The 22,294-nt window shown below is 37.3% G+C and overlaps 1 protein-coding gene across 1 annotated transcript in view; it reads left to right on the top strand.

Moving 5' to 3' along the window:
* Positions 1 to 22,294, top strand: part of MCTP1 (multiple C2 and transmembrane domain containing 1) — a 212,139-nt gene that overhangs the window by 21,626 nt on the left and 168,219 nt on the right.

The following is a 22,294-nucleotide window of genomic DNA, read 5'->3' as shown; positions in this document are numbered from 1 at the left end:
AACTTTTTCTGGTGGGCTCATGAGGCAATTTTGCCTGAGGCTGATTAAAGAGCTCTTGTAAGAAAGCTAGCAGGTTGTGACTGAAAACACAGAATCACTTCCAAGGGGGCGAGTTCATGTTAAGGGAGGTCAAGCACTGGGTTAACAGATGAATTTTAGGTTCAGCCAAGAATCTCCTCTGTGTTGACAATTGCAGTACACTTTTATGCACTGCTTGGTTCTTGCACTATAATTGGCCTAAAGACTTAATAATGATTGAATGAAAGTCTTATTCTAGGTCTAGTTTATACTGAGAACTAAGAAGGAGATGGAGTTTGCAAAGATGAATGAAAAATTGTTCTGAATATGAAAGTATAGCAATATATATTTGTGTTTCTCAAGAGGATAGGGTTTTTTTATGTCTTTGATGATTTAAAGTACCTTTTAACAAGTAATTTAGCTTTCTACTCTCTGAAATTGGGTAAATTCTGCATTACCAAACTTTATTATTCATCTCACCTTCAACTGAAATGAAATTGTAATTCAAAAAGCTCAGCTGGCATAAAAAAAAAGAAGAAAGAAGGCAAGTAAAAGACAGCTAAATGAATAAATAAAAATTATAGTATTTGAGGTTTGCTTCAGCCTACTTAATAGTTTTGTGGTCATACCTGTCTTTTTTAAATTGCCAGTTACTATAGATGTTCCTGGTAGCCGTCTGTGTATGTTCTCAAGAGATTGTTGTAGAACTGAGGAATCTCCTAAGCAGGAATGTGATCTACCCTAAACATAAACGTACGAACAGAGGTGGAAAACACACACTTTTCTACCTAACGTGAAACTTGAGTCCAAAGTACAGAGAAGACCCCAGGGCCATTCAAGAAAGGTTATTTCATTTTGTGAAAAAGGCTTGGCAGAAGTTTATTTGCTTTGATTTTTTTTCCAAGCTGTTAATATTTTGAAGTGTTTCTGTCTAGAAGCATTGAGCATTTTTTTCCTAGAATCCTTTTTCTCCAAAACAAAATTTGCTTCCACAGGACATGAGCTGCTGCCTTGGTGCCTACAGCAGCTGAGGAAACTGGGCACTGAGCATCACATCACTGTCTCAGCAGCTTGTCTGTCTGTGTGATTTGTGCTGCCTGAAAGTTGGAGCAGAGTCCTTTCCAGGCCTATTTATGTTCTACGAAATCAATTGCTTCCATGAAAAATTATGTTCTACAAACAATTTTTTTCCCCAGACTTTGGCAATCCTTGGTACTATGACCAAGAGCTACAAGCAAGTTTTAAATTTCTTTATGTTGTTTTGTATCCATCTACATTGTTGATTAATTTCTTTGTCTCTGCTTTGATGTGCTGGGCTTTTAAAAAACGTTTTCATTTTTGTTGCATAGCTGCATGATGAGTTGCCTTTTTCCAGAACCTTCTGCTAGACTTGGCTCAAGTTTGAGAGGGCAATACGAAAGGAATATTACAAATTGCTTTTCACCAGGAAGATGTTGGGACAGCAAAGCTTTTTAAAGTTCCTATCTACTTTTGCAAGAAGCTCAGGAAGAGAGAATCTTTCAGAAGTGTTTCTCTGGAAAGTAATTATAGTCCTTGGTTAATCATCATTTTTATGAAAGAAAGTAGAAGAAAAATATCAACTTTGTAGGAGAGTAGTTGGCTGGTTTTGATGTCATTATGTGGCAGTAGTAAATAATTACCTCTGGGAAAGGAAGGGCCATCCTCAAGCTCCCTTTGTTTAAAACAAACAAAAATGTCAAGCCTCTTCTGTCCTTGTTCATATTTAAGCAGATTCTGCAACATCTATATGGTGAGGAAAGACTGAATTTGACTTTGAGAATTTTTTCTGCCTAATGATACCTCTTTTGTGAGTGTTACTCTATTTAGCGAACCATCTTTCTCTTCAGCCCGTACAGAGACACTAGTGTGCAGAAAAACATTCATTCCCAGAGAGACATTCACAGCCTTTTCATCCTGATCAGCCTTTATCATATAGTTAAAACTTTAACAAAAAGGCTTCAACATTCAGACCTTTTTAATCAGGAAGGAAAAGTTTGACTAACATATTTAGAAAATGGGAAACGAGAGCTCTATATAACAATAACTGTATTGTTGAGCAACAAGTTTTGAAGGCAATCCCACTTTATTTTTTTCCATGCTATATAACCCTCTGTTCTTTTCTCCCTATAGGAGTGGAGTGATTATTTTAAAAGTCATTAGGATGCTTGCATAAATACAGTTTCTTTATTACAGTTTTTCCATATGCTAAAAACCTCAAGATATGGAGGGTGTTCAATGTAAGTGGATTATCTGAGCACCCTGCACAGATTTTCTTCAGGAAGTAGTATTGCCTGTTGTATACTATTTATTATTATCTATTTATTTATTTATTAATTACTTTCTGGAAAATTATTCTCTTCAGGCATTCATCTGTTTATTGACAGTCACGTTTCTATCTTGTAAGCCTCTGGCAGTCTTGCTGTCAGAGAGATGTGATTCCTGATTCTTTCTGGACACACAGATCAAATAAGCAGGATTTATATCAGGAATATCCTCATTTGCACAAAGAAAAGTAATAGAGCACTGTGCTTTTAAGATGACTTTTGATAGCACAGGTTTTCTAGCATTTTCTAAGAGCTGTCAAATGTTGCTGTTTAATAACAAGACTGCACTATCACTGGTGTTTTTGTTGTTTCAGCATTGTTGTCTGAGTTATTTTATGTGGTAATTGGATTAATGCAATAAGCATCAAGTAATATTTGTAAAGAATAAAATTTTATAAATGAAATATCTATGGGCACATACTAGATAAAGTCAATCAATTTTTATTTTCTGGCTACATTTTTCTATGCTTCTAATGAAATCCATAAGTATATTTATCAGAAGTATTTTGATAGTTGGTAACTGTGCATAAAGATGCCAGTATGGTAAAATACAACATGTTCTGCAACTGTGCAACTGATTTTTATAGCATTTAAAAGACTAAAGAATAGTAATAATTTCAATCAAGCATTCAAAAATGAGTTATAGTCTTTAGGTACAAGGTCTTGTGTTTGTATCTTTTGCTTGTGGTATCATGCCATACTTCCTAAAGACATACTAAGTTATTTGAAATGAGCTGGTGGTACTATGATTGACTTTTTTTATAAATCCTTTCCTTTATCTATTTTAAAAATGGCAGTGGGGAAGCAAAAGAGAAAAGGAAGTCAGGAAGAGAGTGATGGACAAGGTTAAAGTAGTTAAATACTGTCATGGAGAATACTTTACTTTTTACCTTGTTGATGAGTTCCCAGAAGGTGCTGAAATTGGAGTGCTTGGACTATGATTTGCACTGGTTTCTGTTCCAGAAAAATTTTATCCATAAAACATGAATTTCTTGATTCTTCACAGCATTTCTCTTACAATAAAATAACATGGTGAAAAAAAGTTTGCGAATTGAATAATACTCATCAGGAAGAAAATTTGAAAGAATAAACTTGAACAGGCATTTTATTTTGGCCATTCCTTACTTTGAGAGATTTATATAACATCGAAGTCTTCACAGGTGTCTGATAATTTTGACAGGAAAATCTAGCAGTACACTTTTATCTGCTTTTTTTCTAGTTTATTGTCTTCAGCTAATGTTCCTGATGGATTTTTTCTTTTTAATTTAATGTTATACAATAAGTAATGTAATTTTTTCTATTCTTCTTTGTAGGGAATTAGGTTTTATTTGATATAGAGATAATTTTGTGTCATTCTCTTAGTACACACAATGGCATGAATTAAAGTAGTTCCTAGTACCAATTTAAAGGCTTATTTCTTTGAAATAGGAGACCTCACAAATCGAGGAAAGTGTATGCATTTCAGTTGTGCTGCATTTTTTCTGGTAAAGACAGTTACTAAAGAAAATGCTTTGACCTAAGAGTGCTGCAAGTACATTAAGAGGTGCAGAAAACTCCTAATGGTATCTGTAGAAATCTGTTTGGTTTAGATAACAACTTTCCGGTACCCTTATATCGATCCATGAAAATTGTGGTATGATCCCAAAAGACTTGGGCAGTGCCATCTACTTTATTAAAAGGATGCATATTCTCCACAGTTGGTTGGCTACTGAATGCTGTCCAGTTCAATCCTTGATTTCTGTTTTCACTGGGAAAATATCTGAATTATTATAACCGATGAAGACTTTCCTTCATTATTCTCCTGTTCTGTAACATTAAGCTTCAAGTTCTTTAGAAAAATACGTTGGGTTTTTTCCAGTATTTGAGTTCTGCATTCCCTTGCATAATTTAGATTATGAATAATAAATTATGGTTGAAATTAATAATTTAACCATTATGTGAATTTTAGGTGTTATGGTCGAAAGTGATAATCTCAAAGCTTGCTTCTTGTAGCACAGATATATTTAGTTGTCACACCCATCTTCTACTCAAGCCCACAGTATTTTTGACAGTGCATTATATGATCTTCTTCCCTAATTATTGGGATTTTTTTTAATTTTCAAAAATTTTTCAGTTGTCTACAAAACTGCTACAAAGGATGACTGTGCTGCTGTTTCCCAAGCTGTTTTGTTTTGTTTTTTTTTTTCTCTTCTGTGTTAAACTTCAGTTCTGCATCTTCTAGTGCTAGAAAGAGTGCTTCTTTAAGTAAAATTCATTTTTCTGGAGAGAAGTGGATGAGTGGCACTGTCTGTAATAGAAGGGGTTAGAAGGTATGGAGCTCACAATTGGAAATGGAACAGTTGAGAGCTTCTGGAATCAAGGGGCAAACAAATAATGATGATGTCATCATGACAGTCTACCTTCTGGCCAGGGTGATGATACTGATGAATTATTGTTTGATGAACTAAAGGACACTTCCAAGTAAACTGCCCTTGTCCTTATGGGGGACTTCAACTTGCCAGAAGTTAACTGAGAGTATCACATAGCTGGTGCAACCCAGGACAGAAGATTCCTAAAAAACTTGTATTACAACTTCGTGGAACAGATCCTCAGGGAGCTGACCTGGAAAGTTGCCCTCTTTGATCTACTTCTTGACAACAGATTGGATGTCATGAGTGAAATGGAGATTGGCAGCTGTCTTGGCCACAAGGACCACAAAATGATCGAGTTTAAAATCACTGCTGACAGAAAGAAAAGTGCCAGCAAAACCTCAATTCTGGATGTGAGGAGAACAGACTTCAGGCTGCTCAGGGAATTAGTGAAATACCCTGGGAGAATGTTTTTGCAGGTGCTGGGGTCCATCTGTGCTGGTCACTTTTTAAATATCACCTCCAAAGGGCACAGGAGCAGCAATTCCCAAATGTTGACAGTCAAGCAGGAAGGGCAGAAAGCCAGCTTGGCTGAACCAGAGTCTTGTCTTGAAAATAAGACAAGAAAGGGAGGTATATGCCCAGTGGAAGCAAGGTCAGGCGATATGGGAAGTATACAGAGATGCTGCTTGCCACTCTAGGGAGAAAATCTGTGTGGTCAAAGCTCAACTGGAGCTGAAGCTGCCAGAATTGTGAGGGACAACAAAAAGAGATTTTTGTCAAGTATATTGTCACTTAGCAGTGTATAAAATAGCATTGACGTGTTACAGGATGAGGATGGTCATCTCACAAACAGACCATGGGTACATGGGACATGGGTAAAGCAGAGGTGTTTAATATAGTCTCTCCATCTTCATCACAAATTATGGAAAAAGAGGATCTCTGCTCTGACCTGAAGGGTCATGTCTGTGAGAATGATCAACTCTTGGTTGGCCCTAGAAATGAGTGGCATAAGCTATTCCAGCTGGATCCCTACAAATCTGTGGGACCTGATAGGATTAATCCAAAAGTCCTTAAAGAATTAGCTGATGCCACTGTAAAACCTCTCTTGATGATTTTTGACTGGTCTTGGAAATCTGGAGAGGTCCCTGCTGACTGGAAGCTGGTGAATGTTGTCCTGATTTCCAAGAAGGGCAAGAAGAACCCCAGAAACTACAGGCCTGTCAGTCTTACTTCAGTGCCTGGTAAAGTTATGGAGAACATTATTTAGGGAGATATTGAAATAGACCAGAAAGACGATGCAGTCTTTCAGTCAGAGGCAGCACAGCTTCGTGATTGGAAAGTCCTGCTTATCAGACCTGACTTCCTTTTATAACAAAATAACCCACCTTATGGATTCTTTTGATCATCCCTTGAGTGGATGCACTCTTTTTGGATTTCAGAAAAACTTTCAATAGTGTCTTTCCCAGTATCCTTCTGGAGAAAATGTTCAGCTCACAGCTGGATAAACACATCATGGCATGAGTGAGCAAGTGGCTCACAGGTCAGGCAGGAGGGGTGATAGGGAATGGGGTGGCATCAGACTGGTGACCTGTCACCAGTGGGGTTCCACAAAGCTCCATCTTAGCCCTGCACTCTTCAGCATCTACATTAACAACCTGAATGCAGGACTGGAAGGGATACTAAGCAAGTTCACAAATTATATAAAACTGGGACAAGCTGTTGACTCTGTCAAAGGCAGGGTGGCCCTGCAGAGCAACCTCAGCAAATCACAGGAATGGGCAATGACCAACCATGTGAAGTCCAACAAAGGAAAGTGCCGGATTCTGCACCTGGATGGGGCAGTCCTGGATGGATGGACAGACTGGAGAATGAGATGCTGGAAAGCAGCGCCATGGAAAGGGACCTGGGGGTCCTGGTCAGTGACAAGTTGAACATGAGCCAGCAGTGCCCTGGCAGCCAGGGGGGCCAAGTGTGTCCTGGGGGACATCAGGGACAGCATTGCCAACCAGGTAAGGGAGGGGATTGTCCCTCTCTGCTCTGCCCTGGGACAGCCTCACCTCGAGTGCTGGGGGCAGTTTTGGATGCCACAATATAAGATATAAAGCTATTAGAGAATGTCCAAAGGAAGGCAACAAAGATGGTGAAGGGCCTTGAGGGGAAGCCGTATGAGGAGCAGCTGAGGTCACTTGGTCTGCTCTGCCTGCAGAAAAAGAGTAACAATTTCCTTCTGTGGGGAGGAGGAGGTGCAGGCACTGATCTTTTCTCTCTGGTGACCAGTGACAGGACTTGAGGGAATGGCCTGAACTTATGTCAGGGAATGTTTAGGTTGGATATTGGAAAAAGGCTTTTCACCCAGAGGGTGGTTGGGCACTGGAACAGGCTCCTCAAGGAAACAGTCACAGCACCAAGCCTGATGTTCAGAAAATGTTTGGACAGTGCTCTCGGACGTATGGTATGACTTGAGTATGGTGCTGTACAGGGCCTAGACTTGGACTCAATGACCCTTATAGGTCCCTTCCAACTCAGCTTATTCTGCAATTCTCTGATTATGTAATGTTTGCAGTATCAAACCAGGGTGTATGTCTGTCCTTTATGTTAAATAGGAAAATTATCAAATGTATAAAAAATGCACACTACAAAAAAAAGAGGGGAGATTGAATCCGTTGCTGTCTTTCATATCTAAGATAAAGGAATATTCAAGTAAGTTAATGTGGAAAAGAAATATGGGCCCTAAATTGGTCTGGTTGCTAAGTGAACATATTAGACTAGGAACAGGAAAGTAAATGACATAAACTGGTCTCATGTTTAGTAACTGATATATTCAGTGCTTAAACAGCTGCAGATGAGTTACTTATACTTGGAAATGTATGGAGTATTTGAAACTTGAATATGAAATTAGCACTTTTGAGATCTAGCGTATTTTTCAAAAATTAATGAAGTAATTCTGTATCAAAACCAGCAACTTATTACTGAGAAATTTTAAGGGGGCAAAGCAGGAGGAATAGCGATTCATTTATGTTGGTAAAAATACTCATCTCATATGAAAACCTTAAAGTGACAGGAGGGTACATGCTTTGGAGGGGGGTTCTGGCAATACTAGAAATATGACCAATCTTTTGGTTGGTCTGGAGGACCACAAACTTCCCTGGGGATAATGCTCAGCCTGTGGAATCTGTGTGGCTTTGCCAGTATAAACATTGTTGATACAATGTACATTCATTGCTCTCTACTTATTTCACTGAGTAATTTCTGAGGGTGGTTTTCAATGCCCCTCTTCCCCAGAGGGAAGCTCAGACATCAAGTGTGTCACCTTTTGTCTCTTGAATCTGTAGCGAGATCCAGGGGTACTTGTGATGTGGCTGAGGGACAGCACTTTTGGAGGCAGCAGTCCAGTCAGATGGAGCCTTTCAAACTACATTAATCTGAAATGCCCCTAAGTATTATTATGCTCCACTTTCTCCTAATAATCATTCCCATCATTGCCAACACAATGAAATGATTAGTAATGTTCAGTTATGAAATGAACTTAGAAGAATAGTAGAATGTTCTTAGTAGAAGATAATAAAGTAGAAATAAGTAGAACAAGTGAGATGCATGTGTCAGATGTGCTCATTATGAAATATGAAAGTGGAGGGAGCATTGTCATGTCGGATATATTGACAGCTACTTGGCAAGTCATATGTGACATTAATCTCTTGTCTAGAATAGAACATCCATGGCATGGAAGATACTCTTCTTTTGAAAAGATTGAATGGTGAGAACATAGTGATTTGAGGCTGTGTCAACACACAGTTGTCCCATGAGCTGGTCATCTCTTTTGCTAAAACACTTTGCTGTTTGAAGCTAGGGACACATCTGCTTCCTGCTAGTTGTAGGTCTTCTATCATATCCAAGATCATGCTAAGAGACAGAAAAATATTCATAAACATAATTACACAAAAGCTGTTTTTCTGCTGTGATTATATTAGGATTAGGTATTGTATAATTTAGGGAATATTATCTTTCTTTGCCAAATTCAGGCACAAATGCTGCAGAGCAGCACTGCAAAGCACAAGTTCATACATTGCTTTATGTATTTAGCTAATATACCTATGGAGACTAGGCTCCTATCTCACCTCTTTTATGCCTTCAAAATGCTTAAAAATATTGCTCAGCTGTTTGCATGTTTTTTCCCAAGTAACTTTTCTGGAGAAACAGTTTAAAATGTTATACTCAAACTATTTATTTAATACTTTTCACCAAGATTGGTTGATTAGACAATATTCTGGAATGGATTTCCTGTCAGGGAATCCTTCTGCTGTTTAAAAAATAAATCTTATTCTTCATATTCCTATTTATTGCTGCTCCAAATTTTTCTCCAAATTTTGTTTTACTACAGATTAGTAAAAATAATCATCATAACTTGTCCATGACTTTTTTGAAAAAGATCAGAATCCAAGTACACTCCCAAGACAGGTAGTTTTGGTTATGAGGGTGAAAGGCTGGTCCTGAAGCATGTATCCTGCTGCACGTATCCTGGTGCTTCACCATTTCAGGTGCTGCACCACTGTGTCATTTTCCTCATTACTGACAGTTTGGAAACAGGTAAGATCAAACTGAATTAATATTTACTTACTGTAGGATATTAATGAAGTGCATGGTTGAGCTGAGGACCTCCTGATGCAGTACATTGTACTGTTCCTCATACCATCTTCCAAATTAATCTAAAACACTCAATCACTCTTTCAGAGAATACATTTTACTGCATCACACAGAGCATCTGGCTGATAGGTGCTTTCTGAATCACAGTGTTACACTATTTGCTAGATCTTCTTCACCTGTTGTGAGAAATAAATGAGAAAAGTTTAGGACCCCAATATGATAAGCTGCAAATGTAAAGGTAGTGCAGGACCTCCCAATGTAATCTTTCTCAATGGACGGATAGTTGAACATGATGGCCCAAAAATCAGTTCAAGCCTGAACTGATTTTTGGGCCATCATGTTCAACTTTGCTAAGAAGTGCAGCAGATGAAGTCTGTCTCCTTTGCCTCATCTCCATTGCCATCTGGGAGGGTTTGGAATTTCCTGTCTAGCTGAAGCTGCAAATTATTCTGTTCTTTGTATGTATATGGAGGTTTTAAGTGAAAAAGAAGTTGAGTTCTGAGCTGCCAGTTACATTTTCAAATGCGTCCATCTGATTGTGCTTGTGTTGTTTCCATTTTCTGTGTTCCTCTTTGCTATAATGGAACAACTTTGTTTTTGGCCAATAAGCAAAGTGTAATTCTTGTCCTTTGTAGTCCTTTGATGCTTCCTGAAGCAAGCATTTTGTTTCCAAGAACTTTGTGTAGGTGTGTGGAAATTTCTGTTTGATTCTAGGTATTTCAGAACTGTGACCATCACCATTTAAATGTCTCTTTAAATAGAAGATTTATAATTCTTTAGATAGAAAAAAAATTTTAGTGTTTAATGCTAAAGATACCAGTGTTGAAACAAAATAGGTGAGTTAGTTGAGTTCTAAGCCAGATACTGAAAAAATTTTGTTCTTTATTGCTGCCCTGTCAGTATTCTTTATCCTCACTGACTTGAACTTGATTCAATTTTTATTCTAACTTGTCCTGGTTATGCTGAGTACAGACTGTGCCAAATTATCAGTTTTACAAGTGAATCCCTAATGGATACGAAACTGTACCTACTCTGCCATGTGAACTTGATGGATTAGAAATATAATTTCTAATTAAGGTAAGCTGATTTTTGTAGAAATGATACAGGTTTCTGTACAGAATAAATGAACTGTGGAGACTTCATGTTTTCAGAACAAGTGAAATTCAATTTGTATTTAATAATAGTCACCAGTGACTATAAAAGATTTTCAGACAGTCTTCCCTAAATAATGCTCTCTGCCTTTTATAGTCTAGTGAAATCAGATTTTTTCATAATAAAAACCATATTTTAAAAAATACTTTTTTTTAAAAAATACCAGTATAAACTTTTTATGTTTAAGTGATGATTGAAGTAGTTGTTTAAGTTGTCTGGAAGAGTATGGGTCATGAAGTCACAGAAGAAATAAATATTAGAGAAAATTACTTACTGCCATTTTTCATTAGGACCTCAAATAAAGGCTAAAATCTAATGGCCTATTTTTTCAGTTTATTTTTCAGCTACCTGTATCTTTCCAAAATCAAAAAGCTCTGTGTTCTGCAGTGTTCTTTTAATCAAAAGTCACAAAGTCGCACTGGGGTGAAACAATTAATTTAAGAACCATGTACTTAAAAAGTTTTTTTTTCCCATTAAATGGAACTGTAACCTCAGCACAGTTTATTTGAGCTGCCCAGTTAGTCCATATGAAAATGCAATAGTAACATTACATTCTAAATTTAGCAATGGTGTTATTTTAATTTTTGAATCATGAATATTCTAGTTGCTCATTCATGCTCTTGACAGATTCAGTTTCCCACAATGGTTTTTAAGCTCACAGAGCTTAATTTATATTAAAAATATAAATATTATTTTGTATTAAAATTATTAATATATTAATCATTCACAGATTAATTTATATTAAAATAATTTATTGTGCCTAATCCAAGTTTTAGGATCACTGTTACTGTTAGGACCCTGATTAAATGCTAGAGAACATATGTTGCCAGTATCAACAGCAATGCATTAAGTTCAGTGATCTGATTTTTTTTTTTTATTGACCTCCCGCAATACCTTGAATTAAGGGATATTGAATGTAATTCTCACATGAGGAATTTATATTTATAGTAGCAGCTACTTAAGTTAGATATGTGAAAAGCTGAGCCTTGATGCTTCAGTGAGTAATTACCTCCTCTTCATACTTACATTATTTTAAATTTGGCTTGTAAAATGTGTAATTCATAGATTTAAACAGAAGTCCAATCCAACCAGGATGAAGAGAAGGATGAATTATTATATAAGCAGCTGGAGGATGTTTCAAGATTGCCAGCCCTTGTTCTTGTAGGAGATTTAACCTGCCAGGCATCTGCTGGGAACTCAACACAGAAGCAGTCTAGAGGTTCTTGGAGTGTACAGAGGAGGGCTTGTTGTCACAGACGGTGGGCGAGCCTGCCAGGGGCTCTGCTAGACCTGCTGTTTGCAAACAGATAGGAGCTGGTGGGAGATGGGGTGGTCAGGGGCTGTCTGGGGCACAGTGACCAGGAAATAATAGAGTTCGTAATGTTTGGTGAAACAAAGAGGGGACATAAACAAAACTTCCACTCTGGACTTCTGAAGTGCAGACTTCAGTCTTTTCAAAAGAATGATTCAGATAGTACCTTGGGAAACAGCCCTTAAGAACGAAGGGATCCAGGAAGATTGGATATATGTCAAGAAAGAAATCTGGAAGGCACAGGAACAGACTATCCCTGTGTCTGTTTCTATCAGCTGAAAGATGAGCTGACAGGGCAGATGATTGCCCTGATAAGCTTTTGAAAAAAGGGAGAAAAAGAGGGTGTATCACCTTTGGAAAGAGAGGCAGGCAACTCAGGGATTGTTTAAGGATGCTGCTAGGTCATGTAGGAAGAAAATAAGAGGCACAAAAGCCCAATTAGAATCTAATTTTGTCACTTCTGTGAAGGATTAACAAAAATGTTTTTATAAATAAATAGCAAATGGAGGGGCAAGGACAACCTCCATTCTTTATTGGGCATGCAGTGGAATATATACACAGTGATTCCACTACTTTCCTAAGGAGCTCATACCAAGAGGTACCCCAGATTGTCAAGAGCATGGACTACTCCCTGCTATTACTTTTTCATGTGGGTACAAATGATGCTGCAAGCCAAAAAATAAATACGATAAAGGAAGGCTATAAAGCTCTGGTGAGGCAGGTGAAAAATATTGGTCCCAAAGTCATGTTCTCATCTATCCTACCGGTTGGAGAAATAGGAACAGCCAGAAGCAGATAAATAATTCAGATCATGATCTTGTTTTGTGGCTGGTGCCATCTAGGTTTTGGCTTTTATGACAGTGGGTTGTGCTTTAATGGTTGTGGCCTGTTAGGGAGGTGTAGGATCCACCTGTCTAAAAAAGGCAAGGGAATCTTTGGCAGCTGGGGAGCTTCAACCACCCTGATACTTTCTGGAGGGACATTGTGGCTTGGAACACACAGTCCAGGAAGTCACTGCAGTTATTGAAGTAACTTTTTGGTGCAAATAGTGGAGGAGCCAAAGAGGAGAGGTGTGTTGCTGGACCTTGTACTAGCAAACCAGGAGGAACTGGTTGATGATGTGAAGATTGGGAGCAGCCTTTTTTCTACGAGTGACTATGAGATGATGGAACTTAGGATCCTGCGTGATAGGAAGCAAAGCAGTACTAGGACTAGGACCCTCCATAGAGGCCAACTTTGGCTTCTTCAAAGACCTGCTTAGAGGAATCCCATGGAATAGAGCTCTGAGACAGAAGGGGTCCAAAAGAGTTGCATGAATCAGCATGGATCAGGAAGCTTCTAGGAAGCAAGTTCAAGAAAGAAATTTATGGGTTGCAGAAAAGGGAATAGCCCATGTGGGAGGACTATAGGAACCTTGTCAGAGTATGCAGTGTTATAAGGAAGAAGGCCAAGACCCACCTGGTATTGAGTCTGCCTTGGCAGAGGGGTTGTACTACATGATCTCCAGAGGTCTCGTCCAACCCTAACAATACTGTCATCCTGTGAAAACATCCCATAAACCACATTTACCTGGAAACCAGCATTTTCACAGTATACAGATGGTGTTAAAGATCATTTGCACTCTAAACAATGATTTTGTGAATATAACTGTGAAAGACATGGACTTGAACACTGCAGATAATTGCTCCAAAACACTTGAGTAAAATACTCAAGTAATTTGTAATTGGAGAGTATTTCTCAGAGTTTGTGTAGGCATCTGTGGCTTACAAGACCAGTACTATTTTAGAACATTTAAAAACAAGTTCTGCAGGTTTGGAGGCATCCCCTCTCAGCATTATTCATGACACATCCAGTACCTGGCAGCAAGTCAAAATGCTATGAAGTTCTATTTTTCTTCCAAGACAGAAACATGGCAGGTTGAAACCAGCATGTCAGCTACTTACTGAATTACATTACCACTATTTTGTAATTTACAGCCTACTTTTTATTTAGATAGAGGCCTTCAGCACCAAAGCAGTGACTGAGGTTTCTGGTCTGACAAAAGAAAATACTCTCCTCTCCTCTCTCCAGAATTAGACTGGAGATGCACATGGAGTTGGGAGGGAAATAGGCGGGGCAACTGACCCCAACTAACACAAAGGATATTCCAGACCATATGACTTTATGCTCAGTATGTAAAGCTGGAGGAAGAAAAATGAAGTGGAGAACATTCAGAGTGATGGTGTTTGTCTTACCAAGTCACTGTCAGGCGTGATGGAGTCCTGCTTTCCTGAATGTGGGGAACAACAGCCAGTCCTTGGGAAGTGGTGAATGGATTCCTTGTTTTGCTTTGCCTGTGCATTATTACTGCTCTATCTGTTAAAAGGCAGAATTCATGTTCTTGTAGGACTTCTAATATGGCCTCTTATTGGCATGGTTTTCCATGGGCCTTTTTGGACTTGAGTTGTCATCAGTTTTCTATGAAGAAAACCTGAGTAGCAGGAATTTTGGGATACATTAGGTCATATGATTATATGCTTTGATATTATTTCTTAAACTGGGAATATACTTAAGCTGTAAATAACATTGGAGCACTCTAGGTGTCTTGCCCAATAGCTCAAGGCCTAGCCTTTGCTGAAGCATCTCAGAACAGGAGATTGACTCTGAAGCTGGTCCTGAGATGAGTGGAGGAAGTATACTGTGGATACAGTGAGTGGGTAAAGCAAAGCAGAAATTGTGAAATCTGGTGATCCTTCCTCACGATTTTTCATAGAGACTTTAAATAACTTCATTAAATGTAGTGTGGGTAGAAAGAGAATCATAGTTGATTTACAAGTTACCTCATGAGAAGATTTTCTCCTGTTAGTAAGTCTGAAGCGTATTCTCAGCATTGGGTGCATGAGTTACCATTTTCTATCCAGTATGAGAAATCCACATAATTTTTTTTCTCAGATATTTTAATTATCACATCTTATATAGGTATATAGCAAAATTATGGAGAAAAATAATGTAATTTATGAAAAACCATTGGAAACAGAGATCTTTTTTTTTTGTTTGTTTTCTGGAACATTTTTAATGTAAGACACTGCTTGGTTATTTACTATCCTGTCTACTCTGACATAATGGACTGATTTTAAAAACAAATTCTGTTTAAGTTTCCCTTTTTTCTGTATTTAAATGGTTTGCAGACTTTTATACAAAAGGAAAAAATATTTAAAGCAATAATTAAAATAACTACCATTCCCTTAAAATTTCTTTCTTCTTTTCATCTGTTAGTTGGGTTCAAGAATAACCTGCAAAAGAATGCACTTTTTTAACTTTGAGTCAATAAACTTCTCTAAAACGCAAGTCTGTCAATAGGAGCAGTACAGGGAAAGAATATGAAAAAATGAAGCAGTTGCAGAAAAGTGTTAAGACTGTTACTCATCTTTGATCTTAGTTGCAGCTAGAAAATTGGCTAGAAGATGTTTGGCCAAGATCTGAGATAATTAATGATTTTTTTAATCTATGCACAGTGAAGATGAGGATCCAGTAGGTTAGAGAGGCTTAGGAGGTGATATTACAGAGCTGAGTTTACAGACATGAATGATTTAACATGAGCAACTACTGAGATGCTACTCAATTAATGTTGACAGAGAAACAATACAAGGCACAGAAATACAGTCTCCCCATTGTGTGGAGTTCTATAATTTGATGATAAAAATGGAACATGCTGGGGTGTAGCTTCCTGATGATTCTTCTTCTCTTAGGCATGATAAAATGGAAAATATTAACCAATCGAATGAGTGATAGAGCTGTTGATTAGTTGGGCACCCAGGTCAACATGTGTATGGTACTACTTAATGAGTATAATATCAGGTAAATATGTGTATATGTATATATGCACTGAAAAAATCCTGTGCATAAGTTAAATTTGCACTTCAGTTTTTCTTAGATTCTTAAGACTACTGTAATAAATTTTTGGTGTACAGGTTTATGGTTTTACTTGCATGTTCTTGTTCTAGTAAAGTGATCTCCAAAATCTTGATGTGAGCTTACATAGTTTTGACATTCACATTTTTCATTCTTAACTTTACCTGCAGATGAAGAAAAGACCCCTGAATAGCAACTTAAAAAGTTAAACTGCCATTCTGCATCCTTTTTTTAAAAATCATATTTGAATATTGTTTGATTGGCAAAAAATGTGGATGATTTAAGCTACATGGCAATAGCATTTCAGTGATTCACATCATTTTTGATAGATAGAATTTTAATTTAGGCATGAGATTTCTGAGGCCCATTAGAAGGCAGTCCTCCTCTGGTGTATCCTATTTTTTTATTTTTCATTTCAGATGTTTGTTTTCAGAGAAGTTATTCTCAATTTCCTAATAAATGGGGGAAAAAAAAGGTTAGACTTTTAAAGGAGGGAATAGAAATTAGCATTAAGAATGTGAAAGGTAAAAATGCTTACAATATTTTCCAAATTCTGTAGCACATTTTATCATTAGTATGGAAAGTATCATAAAAATTTAGATAGTTGTAATATATGACATATTTTCTTGCCAGACATCTGAAGTTCTTTTTGGATAGTACTCTAAAATATATGTCATCTCAGTGATAGCTTTATGACTTTTATTTCCTAAGAGGAGGTCACTGCCATGTAATAGATTAAGATTTCACGGATGCATAATAGCAATGGAGGATGCTCACGTCTAACTGCTGAGATGACTTCTGCTTCTTAGTACTCTACAGAATGAAATCCACTCTGCAGAATGAAACCTAGGCTATGGTCTATCATTCCATACAAGATATAATCAAGTAGACTAATTTTCTTCACACATAGACTGAGGCATCTGGTTATGTAACTTTCTGCAGAGCTGGGCATTTGCAAAGGAGATGCAAAATATTTGCACTGGACTAAGAGTCCCCATAATCTCAATATTCTAGGAAGCCTGTTGATGTTTATTCGTATGTTAGCTGCTTTCATCCATACAAAATAAAATCGTGGAGTAATTCAGTGTACTTTATTTGTCCACTGTGTGTACTTTCCATCTGTAAGTGTTGTGTTTCTGTTACTGTAAATCTAAGGCACAGTGATTATCCAAATGGACTTCTTCGCTTTCTTAGAAATGTTGGAAATTTTAAAAAATCCAAATAAAATTACCACACAGGGGATATTGTGACGCATACTAATATCAAGGTACAAAGCTGGCATGGTTTAGAATGTACATAATAACAGGAAGCAGGAAAAATATATCAGCTTTTCTGGAAATGTGTTGCACTCCACAGATCTGTGTGAGTGCACATAAGTATGCATTTATTTGAAATAAGAAATGTTAACAGCATATTACTGTTAAAATGAAAGTGCCAAAGTAGTAGTAGTAGTATAAGTAATCCTTGCAAAGAATTACTCTATGCTTTGTTTTTCCCTGCATGATACTACTTCTATATTTATATTTGAAGATGAAGTCAAAATTCAATCCTTGGCTGATAGATCTCATAGACTCCAGCCTACTTTTTTAAAGTGAGTCTTCATGTTGTGAGTTACAAGATCAAACTAGAATCTTACCCATTAATAGCTCCTATTGATCATTAATTGTATTCCAGATGAAAGACTAGAAAACAAAAGCAGTTTGTTGAGTAGCATTCAGTAAACCAATAGGTGTCTTGCCTGTTAGCACTGCAATATAAGACTCCTGTTTCTCATAACAGTTTCCTGTGAATTTTCTGGATTTTGGCTGTACCTTTCCTGCCATTCCTCTCCTGTACTGTAAGTAGCCTTAATACAGACCATTCAGATCGGTTCTCTGAGGCTTGTTGACCTTTGAGAACTATTTTGGACGTGATGCAAACCTATTTATTGGTTGACTGTCACTGGAAATAGATGCATCTCTTAAACTGTGTTTCTGAAGTGCATTATATATACAGTCTTTCTCTGCTTAGTCACTTAGGCTATAAAAGTCATCTCTCTTTAATGAAAAGTACAGAAAGCAATGAACAAATAACTGCAATGTGTATTAAATTTTTTAATGGATAGTGCAAAATTTTGTTTTGCTACTATGAAAAAGCAGTGATTTCTAGATGTCCAGAAAATGTTCAGAGTAAAAAAAAAACCAAACCACAAACCCAAAAAGTCGTACAAATCTTTGTAGAATGTTATTCCATTCTACATTTATACTGTAATTTTATAAGTTCCGTCAAGTGTAAATAGGCATTTTGCAAATACAAAAAAAAAAAGGAACTTTTTTTGTCAAGCTGAGTTATAATGGATGCTATGAGATACCTTTTTTTTCTTCTTTAGCCCAGTTTTATGCTATGAAATGTAAGCCTTGTGAGTGACAGCCTGAAAGGCTTGAGGTGGAGCAGCAATTAGCGAAAGGATGTTGAAAGCATAACAGAAGCAAAGGTAGACCTATGCCAAACTGTCCACTTCATTTTACCCTAATGAAAGGCTGGAATGAGTCATTAAGATTGCTTATTGTTGTTGTCATCTGTCCATCAAAACATTTTCATCTTTTTCCTTCCCATCACCACAACTTTGAAATAAAGTCAGCTTTCCCATCCACGAAAATTCCAATGTTATTTCCAATACAGACAAAATCTCTCCTCCTTGATTTTTCTTTTTAGTCTCACTAATGGCTGTATCTAGATGTCTAGAATTGTGTATTCTTTGGAAAGCATTTAGACAACTGTTGCCTCTGTTTTACAAGGTGCTGCTTGTATTGACTGCAAGGTGCATATATTGGTTTTGACTGCCAGGACTGTTACTGTGTGTTTTTCCTTGTGTATTTCAACAGCTATTGGTCATACTAAGACAGGTGACTTTTGCATGGCTGGCCAGTATAACCTTTAGGTAAAACAAGAATTTAAGTTTCACTTGAACTTTTCTTGTGTTTTTTCTTCATACATTGGGAATAACTCTCCAAAGAAACTACTTTTTGTGTGAATAGAAACAGGAAGAGGGAAATAATTTTAATGTTTAAGTAATAAAAAAATTATAGGAAATCAAATGTGCCCCTTTTATGCCTTTTGGAGTAGAGAAATGGTGGTATTGCTATGGGTTTGGTCAAATTAACATTAGTGGAGCATTAGTAACTGACTGTTACTCTGAGTTGGTATAGCTTATATGAAATATTGGTAGTTTCATTATGTTTCATATAAGATTTATTTACCAAAAGAATAAAATAAAATCATAATTTAAGAAGTACATTCCAATTTCTTTTATAAATACAAAATATGTCCACAGCATGCATTAGTGAATTTGGCTGAAGAAGTCACAATTCTTTAAAGTGTTTCTGGCACCTGATGGTTTCTAGTTCTGCATTTTTTGAGGAAAAAAACCTGCTATTCTCTCACATTTCTTAGGAGTATTAGTTTTCATGTGGGCACAAATGATTTCTGTGACAAAGCTAAATGCATTTAGGATGTAACCGATTTAGTCACGTTCTTGAGCTCACATTCTTGATCCTGCTGCATTATTCTGTGAAGGTCTATTGCATGAAGACAGGTGCATTTACGTACTGAAAAACACTTGAAGAGTGCTTTTAGGAAGGGCATGAAGTGATAGAACAAGGGGTTTAAAGTGACAAAGAGTACATTTATATTAGATACTAGGAACAAGTTCTTGACTGTGAGGGTGGTAAGGCACTGGAACAGGCTGCCCATAGAAGCTGTGGTTGCTCCATCCCTCTGAGTAACGGGGTGTAGTGAGAGTGTCTCTGTCTTTGTATATAGAAGAACTATCTCTATCTATTTGTCTGTCTATCTGTATCTTCCCTATAATATCATTCTCTCTCTTAATTTCTTTTGCCAGTTTAAATTAAAACAATCTCATTTTAAACAGAACAGGCTTAAGGTTGGGGGGTGGGAAATAGTGCAAGCGAGAAGGCATGATGCTGTTAGTCAAGGACAGAGTGGTATGCCTTTCAGAAGGTAGCCCTGACTTCCAGTCTCCTCTCCCAGTACAGAAATTTAAAGTAAGCTGGAGGAGACAGCTAAAAACAGAGAGAAGGGACCAGGCCATGGGCAACTTTTTTCTCTCCCCTGCATAGCTGCTGCAGAAGGAGCTGGTGCTGGTGGTCTTCAGGGCAGAATTTGTGAGGTAGAGCTGTGGGACTGGAGTCCCTTGTGCAGACCCTGTGGATGAGCCAAAGGTGTCTCCTTTGCTGGTGATGGTGTTATGAAAGGCAGTTCCTGTCATCACAGTCACATGCTGCACTTTTCAAATGATTCTGTGAAAGCCAAAGGCTTAGTGATTTCTGACACTGTCAGATATTTTGGGTAGGGGTGTAGCTGGGGTTGGGTTGCAGAGGCAGGGCAGTCTTCAGAGCAAGAGGGAAGGTCTGTGCTGTTATGTTTACTTCAAAGAACATCCGTAGTAGTAGGAGAGGAGGTACCCGCCAGGGTAGATGGCAGATCTGGAGGATTTGGAGGGCCCCTCATCAGGCTGCAATGCACTTTAGTGTGCAAGGTCTAAATTCAGCCTTCGTACCAAAGGAAATTCATATGTGTTGTAGGTAATTTATTTTGTCTAGTAATAACTGCTAATTGTAGCAAGAATTCTGCTTGGTTTTTGTTTCATCTATTTCTTAAGCAAAATCTTCTGTTTGCAAGTGCAAATTTAGGCTTGCGGTGTGACCACAAAACAAACTACCTGTGCTGGCCCTTTGATATATTTTAAGTATTTTTTTGAAATTAGTTGACTAATCAGAGCATGAAGAGACATGAAGGCTAGGGAGGAAATTTTCTTTCTTAATCAAACCGAAGACCTCATCAAGAAAAATGCAAATACTTGCAGTTACATGTTTAAAAGACTTCTTAAAAATTACTAGTGCAATAAGCTTTGGACCCATTTAAGCAAAAACCTGTCTTCTTTCTGAGTTTTGTCTTCTTACTTTGTTTGTACAAATTGTATGCCTTCATACCTTAGAGAACAAGTTGAAATGTGGTTCTGAAATGCAGCACGTTAAAATTACCTTTTCCAAGGTGCTTTTATCACCAGAGGAGATGAAGAGGATTTGCAATCTCCCTTCTCATCCTGGAAACTCTGTGGTGTTCCAGTGAATGAAAGCATGCTGGGCTTTGCAATTACCGTGCTTTGAAAAACACTGAAGCAACTATTTGATATAGTTGATATTTGCTGAATTCTGTCATCAATATTTGTATTATAAAGATGACCTAAATCCAGCACAGATTTGTGAAGAAGCCTGGGGAAAGCTTCTTCATAAATGTATTTTTCATTAATAGAAAAAGGAGCTCCTCTTCAGGTTCCCAGACTGGGAAATGGCTGTAGTAGCAAATCAAAACTTTTCTTAGTCTGTTCAATTATTGAAACCTCTTGGGTCCAGTCTTTCTCCAGAGCTCAGAATAAATTCTGCAATCTGACTATTTTAACGAAATCATTATGGAAATTAATACCCTGCCACTTTCCTCCCCCCACAAGCCCCCCACACCAAAATAAATACAACAAAAACCCCTCCAAACAACAAGCACGCAGAACCCCTTACACCCAAATGAAAAACAAACAAATAAACAAAAAAAAATAGAGAATCATAGAGAAATTCTATAAATAAATAGTATGCAAAAAAAAAAAAAAATAGTACGCAAGCTACTAAAATTAGAAAATGCCCATTCCCTTCTTGAGGAATAAGACTTTGAATAGAAAATAGATTTTAATGGTGAATTAGTTTTATGTTTTTGCACATACATTGTTCCCATTGTCCCTAAAACTTGAAATGTAATAGATGAAAGATTAAAAATTCTGATTCTGGTGCTTTTAAAAACCTTTAAAATAGTTTTTAAAACAGTTGAACAACACTCATAGGTTTTAAAAGTTACTTTAGCACTTAAAAACTCCTGAGAATGTTTACATCGACTTCAAGAAGTACCTGCCTGATACCATAAAAACCAATCCTGTGTGGCACATTTTTGCACTCTGTATAACACAGGTGAATGTAGCAAGACATTTAATAATTGCTATTAACCTATTGGTTAATGCTAGCATGTCATTGTTAATATCTTACTCACAAGAAACTTAACATCCTGCAGGTCCACAGGCAGGAGAGCTCAATGTCAGACAGGTGTCCTTAGAATGTACAAACCCACGCGGTGTCTGAAGTGGACACCTCTTGTACTTCCTTCCAAAGAGATAAATTACCACATCCAAAGAAATAGCCTCACCTGTCTCCTTCCTTACTTCTGTGCAGTGCAGTGCTATCTGTAATGGCCTTCTGTGATCAAAATTGCACTCAAAATTACACAGAATGTTGCACTTTATTACAAAGATGAAGGTCTGGTATCAGATTGATTAAGAGGAACTGTCTTTATGAATTTTCTGTTACTTCTAACAATTTTTTGTCCCTTTTTGTTTAGTGGCTATGTCCCTGCTTTCATCCTCTTTATTGTGGGTATGAAAGGTGAGTCATGAAGGTTAACTGAAATGTTTTCATGGTGGTCATGTCCTTAATGTATTGAAGAAGACAGCCTTAGAATAAGGGTCAAAGTTTAACCTCTTTATA

This window comes from Serinus canaria, chromosome Z (assembly GCF_022539315.1).
Source record: "Serinus canaria isolate serCan28SL12 chromosome Z, serCan2020, whole genome shotgun sequence".
Classification (NCBI taxonomy): domain Eukaryota; kingdom Metazoa; phylum Chordata; class Aves; order Passeriformes; family Fringillidae; genus Serinus; species Serinus canaria.
The sequence above is the reverse complement of the archived record's forward strand: the minus strand, read 5'-3'. Positions and strand labels throughout refer to the sequence as shown.